This window comes from Strongylocentrotus purpuratus, unplaced genomic scaffold, assembly GCF_000002235.5.
Source record: "Strongylocentrotus purpuratus isolate Spur 01 unplaced genomic scaffold, Spur_5.0 spur5_scaffold_11, whole genome shotgun sequence".
Taxonomy (NCBI): Eukaryota; Metazoa; Echinodermata; class Echinoidea; order Camarodonta; family Strongylocentrotidae; genus Strongylocentrotus; species Strongylocentrotus purpuratus.
In genome coordinates, this window is record NW_022145596.1 from 3,899,703 (window position 1) to 3,921,227 (window position 21,525).

The 21,525-nt window shown below is 35.9% G+C and overlaps 1 protein-coding gene across 2 annotated transcripts in view; it reads right to left on the minus strand.

The window, feature by feature from the left end:
• Positions 1–21,525, minus strand: part of LOC579087 (teneurin-3) — a 123,893-nt gene that overhangs the window by 90,404 nt on the left and 11,964 nt on the right. The window contains exon 3 of one of the 2 annotated variants that reach the window (XM_030980405.1): positions 5,964–6,116. The gene's annotated coding sequence lies outside the window, so the exon portion shown is untranslated. Of the gene's footprint in view, positions 1–5,963; positions 6,194–21,525 lie in introns of those variants that run through there. The other variant, XM_030980406.1, reaches the window with a different exon arrangement.

The following is a 21,525-nucleotide window of genomic DNA, read 5'->3' on the forward strand; positions in this document are numbered from 1 at the left end:
CTCTCTCTCTCTCTCTCTCCCCCCCTCTCCTTCCTTCTACTCCACTTCATTCAATAACAAGGACAGTTGCCTTTCTGATCCAATCATCCATGTACCTTAATGAATTAAATCAGACAGGTAGAAAAAGTTTCCTTTCCAGCATAAAACTTTCTAATTCCGCACCAGGATTAGTCGTTTATCTTTATTCATTTATTTCACTTGTTATAGTATGGATTTTTTTGGTCGAAAGCCCAGTAGCTTTCAGACTGTTTTGTCTTGAAGGAGATAGAACCTTTCAAGTGGCCAAAAAAGGAAAATCTTGGGGATACCGGAATGTGGAGAAGGCCTGTATATTGTACTGTCTGAAGGACATATGCTTGGAACTAATGCAGATATGTAACAGCTATTCCTTTGGCTTTGGATGGCCGGATATCCTTTTTCATAGATGCTTTTAATGCTACAGGTATTTAGATTTCTGGTTTTCCAGTAAGAGTCCAGATGAGTTATCAACAACTTTTCCATCACTTTCTTCAATTTCTGTTTATCTGACATTGCTCTTTTAAAGTACTCCCTATTATACACCTATACAATACAGGTCTCCTAAAATCTTCATCATTATAGATATTATAGCATATCTTACATACTTGATGTTCCTCTCCTAACATTTCCTTTCTTCTTTTCTGGGACATCCTTAAAAGATTCTTCAGTAATTTTTTTCTCAGGTATCAATTTTCGGTTCATGTGTTTTTCAATCTAGTCTTTATTCTTTTACCACATGTATTTTTCAACCTCTCCTTCCCTTATTTTTTTCTACATTTTTTTCCTTTTATTTCCCTCATTTCCCCTCTCTCAAGTCATTCTCCTTCACCACCCCTCATCCCTCTCCATTTCCCTCTCTCCTTCACCCTCTCTTGCTCTCCCATTCACCTTATCCCCCCTACTCTTGTTCAAATCCCCTCTCCAACTTGAAGATCCCTCTCCCCTTCTCTATTTCTACCTCTCCCCTGTGTCTCAAGTTTTCCCTTCTATGTCTCTTTTCCCTCCTCTTCCTTCTCACTCTCTTCTGAACCTAGCCTGTCAGAGAGTCCCGTCAAAATTGTAAACCCGCATTAGGAATAAAAAGCATGGGGGCTTCCCAATGATAATCATTACCATCAATCACAACTCACTCAACAGGACAATCCTAAATAAGAGCCCCAATCCCACCAACAATACCAAACAAAAACTTATCTCATTTTAATGAGGTATAATAAATCCTAACTGGCAAAAGTTTGTATAGATTTATGGATGAACACCAAACTCCCATCCCAGCTATCACAAAGGATCATGAACTGAGCAATTTGGAGTCGATTTCTCCTTAATTGGGTCTATTATGATGATAGATGAAGATACCTGTAAAGCTTTTGTAGATCCTCCCTGAGACGTTATTGTACCAGGTAGACATATAATGAAGCGTAAGTGCCCATGTTCCCAAATCTATAATCAACTACATTAAAAGCATAAATTGCTACATGTAGCCATGTGAAGATTCACAGGCCTATAAAGTAACACTTGAAAATAACGAGAATAAATTGCATGTATACACATGAATACCAGTTGAGAAATTGGTTCTTCCTTTCCTTTAATTGATTGCAATTTGTGTTTTGAGCCTTGTAAAGCAGAGATATATTGAAGACTACTTCAAACTCAAAGAATTATCTGGATTTCTACGTTTGGCGTTCCATTCCAGATCTGACTAGTCTATAAACTTTCTTTCAAATATATGATTGCTTACACTACAGTGTACTTTTACAGTGCAATTAATATCCCTTGAATTTTACTGGAAGGTCAATTGCTTGCAATTTTCTTCGTTAAAATAAAAGAATAGTAAAAGTTAGCGCTCTCTGATTCAGACGGCTTCTCTCCATTGCATTTTCAAAGCCCATAAAAATCTGCTATATGTGGGACTAGGGCCTGATCAATCTCTCATCACCACCAAATACTTCTCTGAGCCAAGTGTGATTAAAAAATTGTGACAAGAGAGCCGCTGGTCATTCAGCCAAAATATGTCGTTAATCATGATCAAATTTCAAATCTGACCTGTATCATGATGGGATATTATATGGGATAAATACAAAAATATAGGAAGTTTTCCCTATTTTATTGAGTTTTATGGAGGAAATGAAATAGCTACATTGGAGTCTGTCTGCTTATTGACTTTTAGATCAATATCAAATAGGAATCTGAATTAAGTCTAGCGTATTTCAACCCCGTTTTATAAAAATGAGGGAGAATATAATTGAGTGTTTTACGATTGTTCAAGCAAATGCAGACAAGACAAAATATTTATAAATGTCATGGTCAAAACTATATCAATTTTACTCATATTTCAAGGCTACTTTGTGTACATATTTATAAGCGTAAATCACATACTGAATGGAAAAAACACACACCAAACAAACCATATTACATTTCTAAGACACTGTCCTTTCTTCCTCTCCTTCTCACTTTATCTTCAAGTTCAATCTTCTTTCTTGAACCGATCCCCACAAACATTGATTCTTGTAAGGATATCAAACGAACAAACTACCATAGGTAGATTAGATTTCCACTTCATGACATGATCTTTCAGCAACCCTTCAATTCGCAGACCGTACCCATGCACATGATGATTACATGCATACCTTGATGTAGTCTCATCTCAGTCCACAATCAAATCAAAATAGAAAACGCTCAATCTTGGTTTAGCTTCTAAATGAATAATACTTTCACGCATCGTTCAAAATATAACAAGGGATTATATACTACATTACGCTATACTACTAGAATTAAGCAATTACCCTATCTCTCAGAAGTTATTCTTAAAAGTCAACATCAAATAACTGTAGTATGTGACAAAGACAACACTTCATGTCCAACCTCTGAATTTGTAAAATACTAAAAACCAAGCAGTTCATAACCTTGGTGAAAACCAATAATACTGGGAATGAACACACCTGGAATATGGCTCACATTTCTCGGGATCAGTTTTCAATTATCACATTTTTTATAGAATTTAAGTATTTAACCCTTTTGCTCTCACAAGTCCAAACATTGTTGATTTTGCACTAGGAAGGTCAGGAACTTTATGCTGATATCATACTTAAACAGGACTTATTATATTTAAAAAAAAAATAATTTTCTTTGTTTTTTTGTTGAAATTACAACCTACACAACAATAATATCTTTCAATGGGTGAAGCATTTTCTTTAATAACGACAATTGCCAGTGTCGTTTGAACTATTTTTTTTTCAATAAATAAAGCAGAAATGATGAAAAATTCCAGCATATCAAATTAGTGAAAATTGTAAAGGGAAAATGTTTTTTAATTCAGCAGCAACATCTGCATTTCCATTCTCCTTATTCTTAGTGTTTTTTATCAAGATCTATTGTAAGAACTACCGGTAAACATAATTTCACATTCCTTGCTTCAATTAATTTATATTCTTCAAACAAGAATTCATTCAAAAACCCCTCACCACTCCTCACTTCATCTGACTTGACATACATTCATACAACTATGTTTATTCAAGGGAATTATATTTATCTTGCCTAATTTGAACTATTCAGACGACACCTGGTTATCCATCAAATACCTCTACAGTTACTCCCAACAAAATCAGGAGTTTTCCAACAACTAAAAATGCAGTGTTTAGAAAATATAAAAAGGACTAATCTGAACTTTAAATTGTCCTTAGAATTATATGCAAACTAACACAAAGCAGTCTGCACACTGTATTGACTCCATTCTTAGACAACAATTGAAATTTTAAACCCTTAAAACGGTATCAACATGTATCGTTTTACTGAGTCAAGAAAAGTACACCATGCTATGTCTGGTCATTGATGAGAGAGACTTAGTTACAGATTAACTCAAACTCATTTTACTGGTTCACCATTTCAATAAAAGAATGCTTGAAACCTGTATAGAGCCACAGCATGTTGTAAATGGGAGGGGATTTCTGCTCTGCAGGAAAGGGCTACCGGGAGCACTGCACATAAATGCACCCCTCCCTCCCCCCCTTCCAATGAATCCATGTCTCAATACCAAGGTAGGAATAGGTACTGTGTCCTTTCATGCTAAATATAAATCTACCTCAAGATAATTGATTCATGTACCTTTTCTTTCACATCACTAGACTTATTGATGTTGTGAAATGATAAATTTATGATTCATTCAAGCTGAATTTGCTACATAAAATATGCCCCTCCCCCCCTCCCTCTCTTTCTCTCTCTCTCTCCCTACCTCAGTCTCTCATCACATCATCTATATCTAGCTGGCATCATAATATTTATGCATCAGTGGCATTCTTATCAATCCACATTCATATTCAATCAATATTCAATCGATGGGCAATATTATACAAATAATGAATGGTTATGAGTTCAATAGTGCGAATATTTTCAGGAGTTGAATAGAATTAGCGTTAATCTTTCAACAAATGAAAATATTCGCACTATTGAACGAATGAAAAACATTCATTATTTGTTTTATACAACATCGAAGAAGATCTAATAGAACGTTGATCAACAAATTATGCTTTACTCCTTATATTAAAGATAAATAAAGGTTGGAGTCGAACCTTCTCGATTACATTCAGATTGCCTTCGCGTCAGATACACGCAGGAATATGCGCACGGAGGAGAGGTACACAGTCTGCATATAACCAAAAATGCACGGTCGTGCAATATAACATCTATTGAATATCATGTGACCAACAATCCTCCAATCAAATGACAAGGATCCACATAGGTGTTGTATAAAAGACAGATAATAACACCTTTGAAAGGATACATAATCAATATATTCTCTATATCTTTTTTTTAAAAATCCATTCAGAAGACACATTGTAAAATGCAACCAAAAAAATATGAACAAAAACATTATATAGGTCTCTAAATGCTCCAATTCTGACTGAAACTTTTTAATATGTGTCTTCCAACAATTCATGAATTTGTGCACAATTCAAATACATCATGTTCACACTAGGCTATTTTTATAATGTAATCAAATTTGATGCATAAGTCTTTCTGATGTGCTCCAATAAAAATCATTTCATTCACCTGTTAAGAATAGTAAGAATGCAATGGGTAAATTAAATAATATGTATCAAGGCACTTCACAAAGACGTATTCATTAGATTTGGTTACATTACGAAAATAGCCTATTCCTCCATAATTTTTGTAGGTGTGCAAAGGCTATAAAGAATGCTGTGTTTATGTGACATCCAAACTAAAACAGTGTAGAAATTATCATTTGCAAGAATATGTTCACAGATGTTTTCAACAATTTACAACTCAAAGAATATGCTGACAAGATGATTACCGTAGACTTTGTGTTTTTTTGTAAATCACATGAAGTCAATGTATATTCTCCTTTAAAATATGAATTGGAGTTGAGTAAATCTTTAAAAAATCAGTTAAATGTAATATTTTAACAATGCTATTTTCATGCTGACTGCAGTTTCGAGGCCTATAGAAACACTAGCACATATCAAGGCATCCGCACATGAAATGATGACAAATGATACAATTTTGGACTGAAGAATGGCTTCACAAGCCTGTTGATAATCATAACAGCTAACCTCATGTATAACTTAGCTATAAAGAATCCAAAATGAAGACTGTGGATCACTCTATAATTCACTGCAGGTACATTGATATGATATCATTCAAAACGACAAAAAATCTTTCACAAAGAAATGGTTCTGTAGTTCTAGAGGCATTTTCCTACACCTGTAGATGAAAGATGTTCACCAAGCAGTTGGTAGTTGACTGTACTTGGATTAGGGCACAGGGTATATGGAGGTAAACTTCTAAATTTCACACCCACTTTCTAAAAATGCTGGCTATGGTTGACAGAGCAGGTCACCAAATAACTCCCCTAGCCAAAAAAAAAGAGAGCACATACTGAATGAGGGATGGAAACAGAGAGAGATAAAAGTGATGAAGACACTAATATTTACCTGCTAGTAATACAACTGTAAAGTCAGCGAAGGAAACAAAGAGATGGCACAATGATGACAGAAGAGCCGTTTTCCCTGGACGTAGCTGATAGTATCCTCTTGCAATGATCCCTTTGGCTAAACTAAAGCAGAACTCGTATAACTGTCTCCTCACTGTACGAACGAAGAAGAAAAGAGATAGCACCTTGCGTTAATCGCCTGGGTGAACTCGGCGTCTCTAGCTTCCAACTGCTGGCAACAGTTGGGCATGGGATCGGGGAGTGGGGAGCTCGGAGGAGGGGTATCTTCTTGGTGCCCACAATTGCGTATTGTTTAGACGTGTCCGTTATTTGTGGGGTAACCAATTGCCCAGATCACTCTTGAAAAGGGTCGACTAGACAAGAGGGTGGGATGAATGGGGTACGATTCCACCGCATTGAGATTCTATAGGGGGTGTTAACGACCCCCTGTCACTTAAGTGGGTGCTATAGATTATATTGTAAGGGGTGAAGGGGTGCTCATTGGACTTTGTGGTATTGTGCCATAATAGGAAGCAATAATCAGTTTGGTCTGTTCTTTATCTCTTTCTCTGATGTCCATCTCTCCCTCCCTCTTTATGTCTTATTTCCTCTCTCTCCCTCTTTCTGTCTTCTCCCCCTCTCTCTTTCTCTCTCTCACCTCTCTCTCTCTCTCTCTCCCTCTTCTTCCCCCTCTCTCTCTCTCTCTCTCTCTCCCTCCTTCCCCCATCCTCCCCTCCCATCTCATTGTTGGGAGAACACATAGAGTAAACATTGGTTACATATATAGTTTACACGTTTTACAACCCGGCTATTGGAAGTACAACTGATACTGGCAAGTACAATCAATACACGGCATGATGAACTAAACGACACCACTGACATCCAGATCGACAGCATGACAATAATTTTCTACTGAATTGCGTTAAATGATCAAAATTGGTTAATTTAGCTTGAACTTCCTGAAATGCCTTAGGTCATATGCCCTCTTGTGATGAGTGTTGTGAGGTATACAAGACCTTCTCAATAAATTCATACTAATGGCTATGGAAACCAGATTGGCCCTTCAATAAGCATACAGAATATGATAATTCACTTGTTGACGTTAACAGATATTCAAATGCAAAAGCATAGAGGTGCAGAAAGTGATTTAGTGAAAGTGAATTAAATTAAACTTGGAACTATAGCACAATCAGGGATAGAGGAATCTTTCTCCTGAAAACCAGGCTAGCAAAGAAACTGAAACTATGCAGGAGACTGCAAATCAAACAACAACAGAGAAAATTCAGATTATCTTCATTATACCCCATTCACAGTGGTTTTGAAATTTGTAGCGGCGTTGTAGCGGAGCGGCGACACCGCCATAACACCGCTACAAATGCATTCACAGTAGAAAAGTTATCCCGCTGCAGCAGCGGGATAAATATCATGTACCCATTCACGCTGCAGCGGGTGATTTTTATTACCTCCGTAACAAACACGTGTATGCATGGCTCATGACCCGCGAGTGACCCCGATATGACCGGAAATACTTCAGCGCTGGGTTTGCGCGCGCGCTAGCTGTACTTTACACACTTTACTTTACTTTTTAAAAAACTAGCATTTTTATTGTTTCCAGTCAGAATATTTTAATTTTTTGAAGTGTGAAATATTTTTATTTGGATAATTATAATATCTACATAATAATAAAATCAATTTGAATCCACTGGTTACTTTATTTCTATTTCACTTTATGTTCCCCATTGCTGGAGAAAAGAGGTCAGTGATAGGTACATGTAAGTAAACAAATCACACGTGTTTGTCGCGGTGTTATAGCGGAGAGCCTTCACACTGAGTAAACACCGCGACAGCAGCGGGACTGTCCCGCTGCTGTAGCTAGGCGAACCTAGCGATAGTTTGTCGCGGCGTTATCGCGAGGCGGTGTTATCCCGCGATAGTTTATAACGGGTCCGAGCCTTCACACTGAAGACAACACCGCGATAGCAGCGGGACAGTCCCGCTGCTGTCGCGGTGTTTGAGGCCACTGTGAATGGGGTATTAGAAAGACAGGCTTTATGCTCAGTCAACAATATAGACACACTATAGGTTTTTTTAAAAGAAGGACTTCGGTGTTTTTCAAGTGTTAAGATCTATTTGAACAGAGAAACAAGTAGATCGTCTTGAATAATGAAGACTTTTGAACATTGGAAAGAAAGATAAGAAGAATTAACCACCTGCTGGCTCTTATGGTGTTGATTATTTGGCTTAACAATATTTGGGAATGTTTCATCTTAAACCTTTTCTTTCTTAAAGGGAAATCCAAACCAAATAAAGTACCGAAGCTTTGACATACAAATCACAGAAGCCGTCTGGTGAAAGTTTAAATGATATTGGACATATTGGAGTTGCCCTATAAACACAAAGTCTAACTTTTTCTGTCTGGCAAAAGCATAATGTGATTAACACTTTCCAATCTTCATGAAACAATATTTAAAGTATATTTTGTTAAAAATAGATAATTCAGTTGTCCCTTTTATTTGTTTATTCTTTTTTTTGGCATTTGCCCAGTGGTCCCATTCTCTGATCGCATTATCACAAGATGATCAAAATGTATAAATAAAGGATCACAAATAAGCAATTTTTCATGGCATACTCAATATTGATACTTATTTTAATGCCACTGAAAAAATATAGAAACTAAAGAAAGCATAACTCACAAAGGGAATTATTCATGAGGATTAAGTTTACCTTTTAACAGATTAGAAATAAGTAGAAAAGCTTTTGCGGGAATAGATGAAACAACACAACAATATGAAGCTAGGACATGTGATTGAAGATTTATTACCTTACTTTATAAGTCCACATCATAAGGGTTGGTAAACAGGTTTGAACTATTACTACATGGATTTTATAGATGACTTGAGTTTCTTTCAAATTTCAGCAAACCTGGTCGATGATATAATCTTAAAGGGCAATTTAACCCTTGTAATAAGTTCATTTGTATGAAAACAAAAAATAAGATAAACAGAATGGCGAAAGTTTGAAATAAATCGAACCAATCATAAGAAATTTATGAATGTTGGAAATATGAGATCATTTAGTATATGCTAACATATCAAATTGGCAGTTTGTCAGTGGATTGTGACTTAGTCGCCGTCAACTCTCCCTTTTGTTGTGTTCAAAAACATGAATAGTTCTGTTTTACTCCTAGTAATGCATTCTCCCTTGGGGTACTAGCTACTCAAAATATAGTATGGATAGCTTATCATCATAGGTACTCAAGAGAGAATAGATATTCCAGAGTCATACATTCATGAAAAATTGAAATTTAGTCATTTTGTGTGTTGGAACAAATGAGAAAGTTGTCTGCACTACATCACAGATTACTTGGACCTTTGTTAGCTTCAGGGAAAACAAGAATTTTGAGAGATTTCCGTCTGCCCCAATATATCCACAGCTCCACACTAACCTCAAATACTTGGGGTGCAGAGAATCAAATTGGGATGTGGACACTAGGCTCTTATATACATTTTGATATTTGAGGGGTCCGAGTGTTATTGTGGGGGTCAAAGTGTACCCCTAGACCTCTATAGGTGTCAAGCCCTTTTATTTCCAAGATAATAATAATTTTAAAAATACAATATTTATAAAGCGCATAATAAACTTAAGTTTCTCTATGCGCTGTACAAGCATGAATGACAAGAAACATAATCACATAAAAGGAATCAACAAAGAGAAATATACAAATCTTATAACTACTAAAATGACTAACTTAACATAGTAAATATTAACATAATAAAAAGAAAGCAAACAAGGTCAAAACAAATAACGTAATTAAGGATAGTTTAAGCTAAATAATTAAGGCCAAAGAGGTGCATTTATAGTAAAGATTTGAACGTTGCAGAAGTTGGTGCCTGTCATATGAATTTGGGAAGATTGTTCCAAAGTTATGGTCCAGCAACTGCAAAAGATCAGCCCCCATAGAATATAGTATTGGTTTTTGGGGACACAAAGTAGTGCTTGATTGAGAGCCATAAGGGCAGTAACCATAGTCACCATCATTGTTATAACTTCCGGAGCCTATGACCCAACCAAAAAATTACTCTTTTTTTTTCGAGGGCTCTTTTCAGATTTTCCCTTAAAAAAATAGCCCCCCTTAATTATTTTGCGGTGGCTATTTTGGAGCTCAGGGGGGCTTTTTTTTTTTTAAAGGTTGTATTTTTTTTTAACGCGGTTTTACCCAATTAAATTCCAAGCAAAGGGAAATATAGATACAATTGTAGCGTACATAATATGTAGAGTATTGCAGACATTCAGATACCCATGATTTATTCACTTTGTGTTAAATGTGTGGCTTTATGATTTACATATACATGTAACTAAAACTTGTCAAAAGGATTGTTTTGTTTAACCGTTCGTTTTTCATATCCTAAGAAAATATTATCACTGACACGCGGGCTAGGAATTAATTTTTTTATGGGGGCTACTTTTCCCCATTGCCTAAAAAAAACCAAGGGGCTACTTCCTTAAAGCCATATTGCAAGCTGTAACAATAAGTTGTGTTTTTCCTTAGCCATCATACTACTAGCAACCAAATTGGTAGGTAATATGTTATTTAGTCTTTTTTCTGTCCCAAATTTAATTGTTATCATGGACAATGCAATCCCATTAAAAAAAATGTAGACCAACTCCCTTTAAAATTGTGTTATTTAGACCATTTATAACCATTAAATGTGAGTAAATATTTTTACTGTTGTCCCACATACCGATGTAGGGTCTATTTGTTATGCCGAAGCATGCAAAATCATGGCCTTATTTTTTTTTTATAGACTCTAATTCTAAAGGCCAAGCCAAAGCTAGTTTCATTTCGTAGACAGAAATTGATGTCATCATCACTCATGACAATTGGCCTGTCATCGCGCATCGATCGTATATAAATAATTTAATTTAATTAAACAGTTGTAAGAAAGATTCTGAGGAGTAGGAACACCCTTTATATATTTATTTACGGTTTTTTTTATAACAAAATTCAATTTCTGTGTACGAAACTTGCTTTATACCGATTTTACAGGAAAAAAATCCGGCATTGATTCTGCACGTTTCGTTATTACAAATATATCAGTATGTGGGACAACAGTAAAAATATACTCGCATTTAATGGTTTTAACTTATAAATAACACAATTTTAGACGGAATAACATTTTTTTTAATGGGATTGCATTGTCCATGATAAAAATTAGGGCCAGAAAAAAGACTAAATAAACATATTACGTACCAATTTGGTCGCTAGCAGTTGAGCTCTCGTCACTCGCAAATACTTATTTGCTTCATACAAGGATAGAGCGTGCGGGCGCGCGCTGGAGCTGAGCTAGTACGCTTCTGTGTATTTTGAACGTGTGCGAACTGCGTATGCATTCATGCTGTGCACGAAACTACATCGGGGCCGGTGGCCTGTCCGGCCGGCGCGTTTCCGTTTTACACCCTGCCCTAGGCTTTTCGGCAAGAAATTACACGAAACATGCTGTATCCGAAGTCTAAGTTTGTTTATATCATAGAGATAATTAAGTATATATCTCTATGGTTTATATCGACGTCAAGAATAGCGAAGCCAAAGTACAATTTCAATTGGGGATGCGAGGGTCTTCTTGTTCAAGACGGTTTTCCCGATATATTATTGTTTTGTTATCGCTGGGCTAAATTTTGCGAGCTGATCACGCATCCTCACGCTCTTAGAGTATTGCGTATTAATGGATAAAAATAAATGATACGACTAGGAAGATCAACTAGTATAGAGAGTTAGCTAGCGCTACGTGACGTTTTCAGAGTTCTGGTGGTGTGCAGAGCGCCGAGGCAAGATGTGGACGACTAGACTCCGAATACCAGTCGGTTTGTAAAATTTTATTGGAGAAAAGCCTAGGGCAGGGTGTAAAACGGAAACGCGCGTCCGGCCGCCGGGAGGCGTTATTTTTTTATGCGGCACAGATTGGGGCATGGCGCGTGTTAAACCTATGGGAAGTACGTTCTTTCCCTTGTGAATAGTGTCTGCACGTACGTGAGACTAGTCATGTTAGCAAGCGCATTAGCGCTGCGAAGAAGTTTGTATATCCATCGCGAACTATGTGTTTAGATAACATTCCTCTTCGTTTAAGTTAGTTAAGTTTCATTGACTGATTATTGTGATGTTCTCCTTATTGACGTGCTGCCTCCTCTTCAGATTTCCAATTTGATTTTGATTGTTGATGTAATGATTTTCCATGCGGTAGTGGATTAAATGTAACACTATTAAAAACAGACCTCTACTACTTATACTGTCTAGTACGCACACGACCAGTAATAGTCTGTAAATCAAGACCCCTTTTTAAAAAAAGCCCCAATCTGTGCCGCATAAAAAAATAACGCCGCCGGGAGCTTAGGCGCAGGCAGGCGGATACCGCTGTAGATCTAGCTACAGTAGGTACGACCGCCTATCCGCTGCAACTCACAAAACTTTTAAAATGTTGATGGAAGTTTCTAGTTTTGGAGTTGGTAGTTGGAACGGAGATTTCACTCAGACACATCAATAAATTAGTTTATTAATTCATAGGGAATATCAATTTATGGCGGGGGCGATTTTTCAAGATATATTGATTTTTTTTCGCCCTCGTCTTGATTTTTACCGTGGCGATTTCAGAGGTTTAGGGGGCGAATCGCCCGTCGCCACCGTGTATTTTTTTCGTTGCTATGACCTACAAGCATTGCTTTCTCTTTTATAGGCTCCATCATATTTCTTCCTTTATACAACTTAGTCTTATGTATTTTTCTTTTTGTTTGTATAAACGCATCCTAAAATGAGTACAAAAATGTAACCTGCCAAATGTAATGATGTATTATACAACATGTGAAATATGGAAATAAACTGAATCTGAACTGAAAGTAAATGACTGAAACATCCTTAGTGTTCTCTGCAGATGAGATAAATTTCAGTGTGCTAGTATAAAATCACTTCATATAGTTTAGGGGGCCAGTGATTTGACCCGCTGAACTTGGAATGACTTATGAACTTGTTAGTCATCCCCTGATTCTCATGATGGATTATCAATAAATTCAACCGAGGTATCAACTTAAACTCATATAGGGGTGAAAATTAACCCCATTTAAACTCCCATCAAAGGATGTGTTGTTCCGCATATTTGAGCAACCAATCTCCAATTCTACTTTTAGATGAACCTCGTTTATGGATACAAAAGCAGAGAGTCAGAATGTCACAGGCAATATTCCTCAGTTGTCATAAGTGAAGAATTACATCATTCAGAAACGATTTGCGATTCAATAACGGATTTATAAATCACTGTCAAACTTTACATTTGAATTCCATTCACAGGAGAGATAAAAAGGAATTCAACATTTTTAATATTTCAGTTTCTTTAGGGTAGCTGAGGGGAGTCCAGCTTGTTCAACCCACAGTCAAAGAAACAGTTGTTACATGGGGATTACTTACAAATTATTTTGAACATTGCTGTTTTTATTTGCATTGTCAGCTTGAAAAGAACCTTGTTGCAAACCAATTCCTTCAGCGTATTCACGCATGGTTTATGCCGGCACAATAGCCAGTAATTGCAACAACTGATTCGAGCGTGAGGGAATCAAAATCAGACTCTTCCACAAAAGATTTGATGCCATGCAACACTAGCTCCATCAAAGGTTGCGCCCACTTTCAAAGTCAAATGTGCAAAGTAGATTATCTTATAGTCATATTTGTGCAAAATATTTTGTTCGGAAGACTCGCAACAGTGACAATGCCAATATTTTCCACTGAGTGCACTTTTGGGTCATAACAAGTTTTTGAAGATGAAAGAGATGTGAGCTGCAAAATATGGATTATTTCTCATTGTAACTGTTTTGAAGACTAATGAAAGATAATTGGCATACTACTTCAAGTCCACTATCCCCTTTCCAAGGGCTACCAAAAAGTTGTTTGCCTTATTGTGAAGCAAATAGTCATATTTGCCAGGTCTATAGAAAATAACAAAAACAGTTACCATACTTGCAACCAATAACAAATGTGTAGATATTAATATTTTTTTAGAATACAAGGCAGACATGAACAATTCTAAAACAAATTTGTTTTCTTTTAAAACAAGGCCAAACATATCTCTACAAAATAAGCAGCAAATTTGAAAATACTACTGAATAATCCTTTTCCCCCTTAATTCCACAAAAGAAGTTAATTTGGCACAGAAATAAAGTATCATATTTACCATTCCAGGAGATTCTGATGAGCAATCTAAACCTGCCTTTTATTATGAGGTACCAATTAAATCTAAGGGCTTTGTCGGCTTGACTGTAAGACCCTGAGTATCATACACTACTGAAGAGACTTCTTTTCTCAATCTCTTCAGTGTCTAGTCGGTAAGCAAACTATAAACAAGTTCTTTCTGTTGGAGCTCTATTTACATAGTGTGTAACATCTTGCAAGGCAATCCAACCGTTTTCTATAGATAATGTTTATTTGTCAGGTAAATGACTGTCACAGCTTGTTCAATACAATGCTACTGATTTACCATTAATACATGTTAGCTTCACTGGAGTTGTTTTTGTTTGAACAAGATGAAAGGTTTTGGGAAGCAATAGATTCTGCTACAACCTTGAGTTTTATTTGAGGTATCTTTCTTTCTTCTCTCTTTCATTCTTGTTTTACAAGGAATCGCGGATCAAATTCCTCATAAGTCTGTAGTGTAGACAGTGTTTTAAAAGATACTTACTTTAAAAGTTGCTAAAAGATATTCACTTTGATTATGAAGAGATCACAAATTATCAATCCTAAAGCAAGTTATAGATTCTGCAACTAAAATCTTACTAGTCTGTTAATAAACCCAATAGTATTAGTAGTTTGAAAATACATTCTAGGAGGTAAAATGTTCCTTCCGTACCTCTAAAGTTGTGGTTCTGAACGTACGATATCAAACTTTGACATTTCAGCAGCATACAATTGCATAACAACATCATTGGAAGGGGCCAGAACATATCCTGTCCCTTCAAATAGCATGTTGAGTTGCTAGCCATTTGATTGATGATTGATGGTTTGAATGAGTGTACACTAAAGATAACAAATAAAAACTTAGACCCTCTAAAAGCTATTTTTAAATTACATGTCTGGGGGGGGGGGGGGGGACAGGGGAGACTACTGTTTTGGACTAGTTGACATTAAATGAATACCGCAAAAGGGTTTATGTCTTGGAACAACCTAGCAACTATGAGATTTCATGGTCATTTTATTGTCCAGTTTTACAACATAACAGCGCCTTATGGGATCTTTGCGGCACACAAGGAGCTGTTTTGTCTAACCTTTGTTATAAGTCAGGAAGTAAAGGCTCAGCCACAAGACTGGTCCAGTGTAAACAGGGCCATTAATAACATCAGGTTAATATTACATATGAAGAGCAAGAATATATCACAATGTGCTGAAATATATTGTCCCTATTTTCACGAAGTGACGGTCATGAGGAAAATCGCATATACTTTTCCTCATTACCGTCACATGTGAAAATACGGACGATATGTCACATTCACAACGTATCAACTTTTTTCTAGAATATACTTTTTTTAGATGAATGATCCAAGAATACTGCTATATCATTCATGCATGTATTAGCAAAATCCTCTTGGAAGAAAATCAAAACCTGCAGAACAAAATCTGCTCAGCAAAATGAATAGTCCAATGTAGGCAGAAGGCAGAGGTCATCATTACATCTATAGTGAAGGCAGTAATATATTCATATTTCAAAATACAAATCAAACCATCTTTCTTTTCCCCAAGGACCCAGGTAATGTCTGGGTCTGTATCACACATAACAGCAAATCTCCCCCTTCCATCCACCCTCCAAATAAGAAAATGTATTGCAGCGCTGATCACAGCTGAGGAATTATTGTAGAACACTACAAATCTAATAAGGTGCTGGCCTTGCACAAGGGGGCTTTCTAGCTAGGCTACATCTTAAATGTGAACAAGATCTCAATGCATTTCATTATTTAGAGACGCGTGAAAGGTTTGTAACATCAGAAACCTTATTTGTAATCTATAAAATTAAGAAATGACTTTTCTTTATTTCATTTTTTTTTTTTTTTTTTTTTTTTTTTTTTTAAAGTAGACAAAACTTATGATTATCCAAATGAACAGGTAAATCTGCAGTAAATAAATCTGAAATCCAAGGCGGGAATACCATTCTAACTTTTATAAGAACATTAAAAAAATGAAACATTGAGACTTTCATAAAAATGTAATATTGATAGACACTAAAATATTATTAGAAATCCTGTTCAAGCTAATGACACTGTCTTATGGAGGCATTGCAGGCACACTACAAAAATGGTTGTCATCTGGGAATCATTACATCTATTTAATGGATAGTCAATAAGCCTAAAGAACAGTGCTTTTGTTGTCTGAGAGACACCATGACTATTCCAACCTCCAAACACAAACTAATCATTCCTTGACTCTGACAATACTCTTTGTTTTTCTAACATAAACTCTTTTCTTATGTGGTGCATACCCTCCTCCTTCCCCATCCTCCTCCCGCGTCACTTTGTCATCGTCACTGTCAGGTTTTGTTTGTCCTAGAACGCCCGCAGACTGCACATGTTTAGTAAACAGGCAACCTGAGGAAAGATGTTCTAAACAAATCTCATTTCTGTATTCATATCTGGCTTTGAAATCAAGAATGTGAGAACATAGAACAGAAGGGATGGGACTACTATAGTCTGACAATGTGTCTTCCATTTCAGACAGGTTCAAAGGAAGTGTTTAGGATGTGTTTAGGATGTGCAAATGTCATCACAAAATACAATTTTTGTTCTTATATTCCAGCATAGCAAGATATACAAAGGTAATAACTTGAACTTAACAATTTGAGGTCTTATTACAGACAATTAAGACCCCCTATTGAAAGACTGAGTGGAAATAGTTTTGACCCTTCGATTATGCATAAACTGGGCAGAAGAGGAATCTGTAAATAGAATGTCAAAAATAATTTTACACAAAATAAGCAACAATATCTCTTTTCCCAATATTAGAAATCAAAATAAACAAAAAAGATACATTGAGAATAGATCTGAAGAACACAAGTTGTCAAAAACTGACAAGGTTAAATCAAATGGGGTACTATATTAAAACATATTCAAACACCAAGAGAGTTGGCTGAAAGAGAGTATACAACTAGCTTTGGTGACTCACAATTTTGTATCACAATTTTGTATCTTCCCATCAATCAATTACAGAGCTAGTCTCTTTTTTGCTATGGTGTAAGCATTCCATGTAACCTGATAACGCCACTATGGACATGTGGGACTACAGCAAATAATTGGGCTGCACCTGATATAGACTAGAGAATTATGACACAAGCTAATTCAAGATGAAGTCTTTCCAATCAGGACTACAAACTGAGCATGAACATCAAGGGGATATTTCACAAGCTTGATAGATTAAATAGTCATAAAATATGCTGGGAAGAGATCCAAAGTTTCTTCTCCTGGCATTGACGATAAAAAGTTTCTTTTCAATTTCTTCAAAGATGAATCACTTCATTACAAAAGTTTTTTTCAATACGATTTTCATTAAAATCATTGAAAATAATCCCCCCCCCCCAAAAAAAAAAAAAACTTGAATTAGTTAATATAACAATTTAAATAAATGTTGTTCATGCAGGATGACTACCTGGGGGGCGTTTCATGAAACAATTAGTCAGTGGTTTTCACCGACTAATTTCATGTTCACCAACAATTTAGTCAGCGCTGACTAAATTTGACCAATCACAGGCCTGGAAAATAGTCGGTGACAAAAGAATTGTCGGTGAACATGATAATAGTCGGTGAAAAACACTGACTAATTGTTTCATGAGCTCAAACAGAAGATATTGTTAAATGCAATAATAAATGAACAGGTCGTTACAAAAAAGACAGGTTTGAAATTCTAAAAATGGAATGTAGGCATACATGCATAAAGAGGGCACAAATACAAATGCCTCAGAAGTTCAGAACTCTTCCTCTTCCGAACAAAATATTTTCAGAATATGAAAGTTTGCACCCAACACCATTGTCATAATTTCCAGAGTAATTTTCTGGAAGATATCACAATGACCTCACACCACTGGTATTTCATTCAGCTGTCCAGAAAGTGAATATGATACTACCTAACTGAGAAGTCGGTATATAGAAATAAACGAGAACCTTTGCCCCAGGATTGCTATTAGAAATCAAAACTGTTCTATAAATTTCTCACTGTAGAATTGAGCTGCATCGTAATCACCCTCAATAACAAAGGAGGCTGTTTTCAAGAGTCAAGACTTTAAGTCAGTTATTTTTCTTACATTTTTGAATGATTGAGAAATGGTGTCAATGTTTCTAGCCACTATCGAATGGTGTTTACCAATGTTAGGAGCCAATTTGATGATTATGACTATAATATTAATAAATATCAAATGTAATTTGCATCAAACAATTGTGATTATTCATGTGTTCATTGCTCTAGGCAATTTACGAATGAGCTGAAATTTTGAAAGAAACAAAGCTCTCTTTTAATATAAAGATATTTTATACTTGTTACTCTTCAAGTTCATTCAAGTGAGATTTCTCGATGTGAAAGCCTCCAGCTAAAGCCCAGGTATTGTTGAACTTGAAGTGCCTTGAGAATTTGTACGCTCAATAAATTTGTATTGGTGATATAAGCACCACAAACAAAGCCAATAGTATGAATGCTCTTTCATAATTTGTTATAGTTGTTATTGTTGTTTATCTATAAGTAATTGATAACAATGCACTCTGGCAGGGTTTATACATCATTAAAAAGATAAATGCATATTAGGAAAATTAATTAAATACTAGGGATGGCAATGATAATCACACAGTGTTTTTCATTACAAGATTTGAAAATGAAAGAGAGATGAATTGTGAAATATGGACCTTTTCTTCATTAAAATTAACTTATCTGAAAATGTCTAAGAAAGATGACATCACTTCCAATCTATAATAAATATTTATATTGTACATTCATCGGTTAGCAGGATGATAAGTACACAGATTCTGCTGTCATTACTGTATGATGTAATGAAGGTGATGACCATAATATTGTTCATAAAATAGATCATGTTGATGATGGCTAGGACAATTATACTGATGACAGTGGTATAAAACTAGCTAATTACTGATGACTGATGATGTCGATTGATGGCACATGTAATAACAAACATAATGGTAATACACTTACCAGTACTAAAGATAATGAGGAGATAATGGAAACATAATTCATCTGTTAAGAGCCAGTAGGGTTACCAGTAAACCCCTTGTGCCTCAACGCAGAAGGTATGTTTGTAAGTAATTATGGTTTTATGAACATTATTTTGATGCATTATGTAATGTTAACTCAAAGGAATTTTGTTGGAAGGACTTGAGCTTATAACTTGGTAAATTGGAAATCATTATTTTAATATGTCCATGTAGGCCTATTAACTGTTACTGTTATAAAGATATCAATTAAAGAATTTTTTGTATTATCATATTTTATTTCACAGCATTTGCAAATGATATCATCCACAATAACATCTGATAATGGATTAGTGAGGAATATGCCATTGTCTTCATATTCACATTTTTATGTCCAAACCAATCGCAGGGGGATATAAACAGGAACCTGAAAAGAACATAGCGAGGTAAACATCCACCCAGTGGCCTTGCAAGAATGTTACCAGATCTCAACCATTAGCCCGGTATTTACATCACATCAAGTCTACCATGAAAAGGGACAGGTTTCCGCACATTTCACCCTGTCCTGTCCCTACTCAACATTCAACACATCTATCAACATGCTAAATTTCACTTCCTGAATTTTAACAAATCAAGCATTGTAACACAATGCCACATTTCAAATGAAATTCACAAAATTAGGATGAAAAACATCCACATCTACAAAGGAAACTAAATCTACTAAATGTCAAAACAGAATTATTTTTTTAGATTACTAACACAGATTGATCGTTTTCATGTTTGCTTGGCAAATACAAAATCAACTTCTAGTAGTCTTCGGTTTTAACAGAAAAGTGTATTCTTATTACAAGTTTACAACCAAAAGTGTTTCCTACTCATGTATTCATATACAATGAAACCATAGAAGAGAACTTTTGAGAGAAAAAAATGTAGGTGTCATACACATTTATTTGTTTAGAGGATAGTTTACAAGTTTTACATGGCTAAAAGTATGCATTGTACTTACCTATGAATAAAGGTCAGGATGTCCTAGTGGAGAATGTTATCTTCTCCAAAACCAATGAAAATTAGAAATCCAACATATCTGCCAACAAGTTTCTTGTGATGACAAGTTCATAAAATTCACCGATAAAAGAAAGTGTTTGGTACTACCACACAAGGTATTCTAGCTATAAGTTGGAATCTAAAGTCCTCTCATCTCCTTGCTTCCGGCATGCTGTGTGGTATACAGTCACCCTCCAAGCTTGCTTGTCAGTGTGGTTAGTACGCACTCTGTGAACAAGTGCACGAGTGGTAGTTTCTTGTTTTGAAAGCAGGTATAATGGTGTAATAATGCCACAGTCACGAAACTCTAGATCAAGAGTGAAACTTGTGAAACTACTGGATACAAAGTACTGGATATTACGTAGCAAGGACATTGTGATGGTTATGTCAACTTGTTTCAAGGAACTATGTGATGAAAATATGGAATAGAATGTTTAAAATCAAAGTTGTAGGTAGCTGCTCACATAAAGACCAGTCAGTCAAATCAGGGAGGTGTCTTTTCACCTCCCTGGTCAAATCAATGGTCTCCACTATATAATGTTAAAGCTTAAAGTATCAGACCCTACATTAATATCATAATTTTTGTGTGTGCAAATGACAAGGGTAATTAAGTGCCCAATAATTTAAATTCAAAGACAAAAAAAAAGAAGAACAAAATTGTGCAATTCTACTCTTTAATAATTTATTTGGACTTTTATAATTTTTTCAAATTAAAAATATTAAGCTGTTTTAAAAATAAGTTTAAAGCGTTCTACTTTTGTCATTTTCTATCCCTCTTGACCTGAAATAAACAGGTCTAACGTACTTCAACAGTATCTGTCTGTAGGCTGTAGCTTAAAGTTAGGAAATCCTGGTACAACTGCCTAGACCTCCTGTTCCATTTTTAAAAATCAAAACGTAAGCAGCAATATCCACTTCCCCCAAAGAGGTATTACCAAGTAGACACAAAGAACACCCTTGTCCAACTTCATCCCATAAACATAACCCTGATGGCTGCATTGACCTTGGGGTAAACCCTAAAGGTCATAGGTCATTCAAGGTCAACTAATGACTGTCTGTGTGTTGCTAACCCACAGGTTAACTGCCTACTCTAAACCATCACTCAGTTCACCCCAATCACTTGTATATCAGGTAGGTCTTTAGCCTAAATGTCTTGTTGCAGGGACTGCCTCTCGATGGTTTCTAAGCTTAGGGGCATTTCCTCTGCGCTCTCCAGACCAGTCCAAGCCAAGCGTATCCATGAGTGATACATCATGAAAGAATCTCATAAAATTAGGTCAGTTTCGTAAACTGGAGAATGAATACAGTGG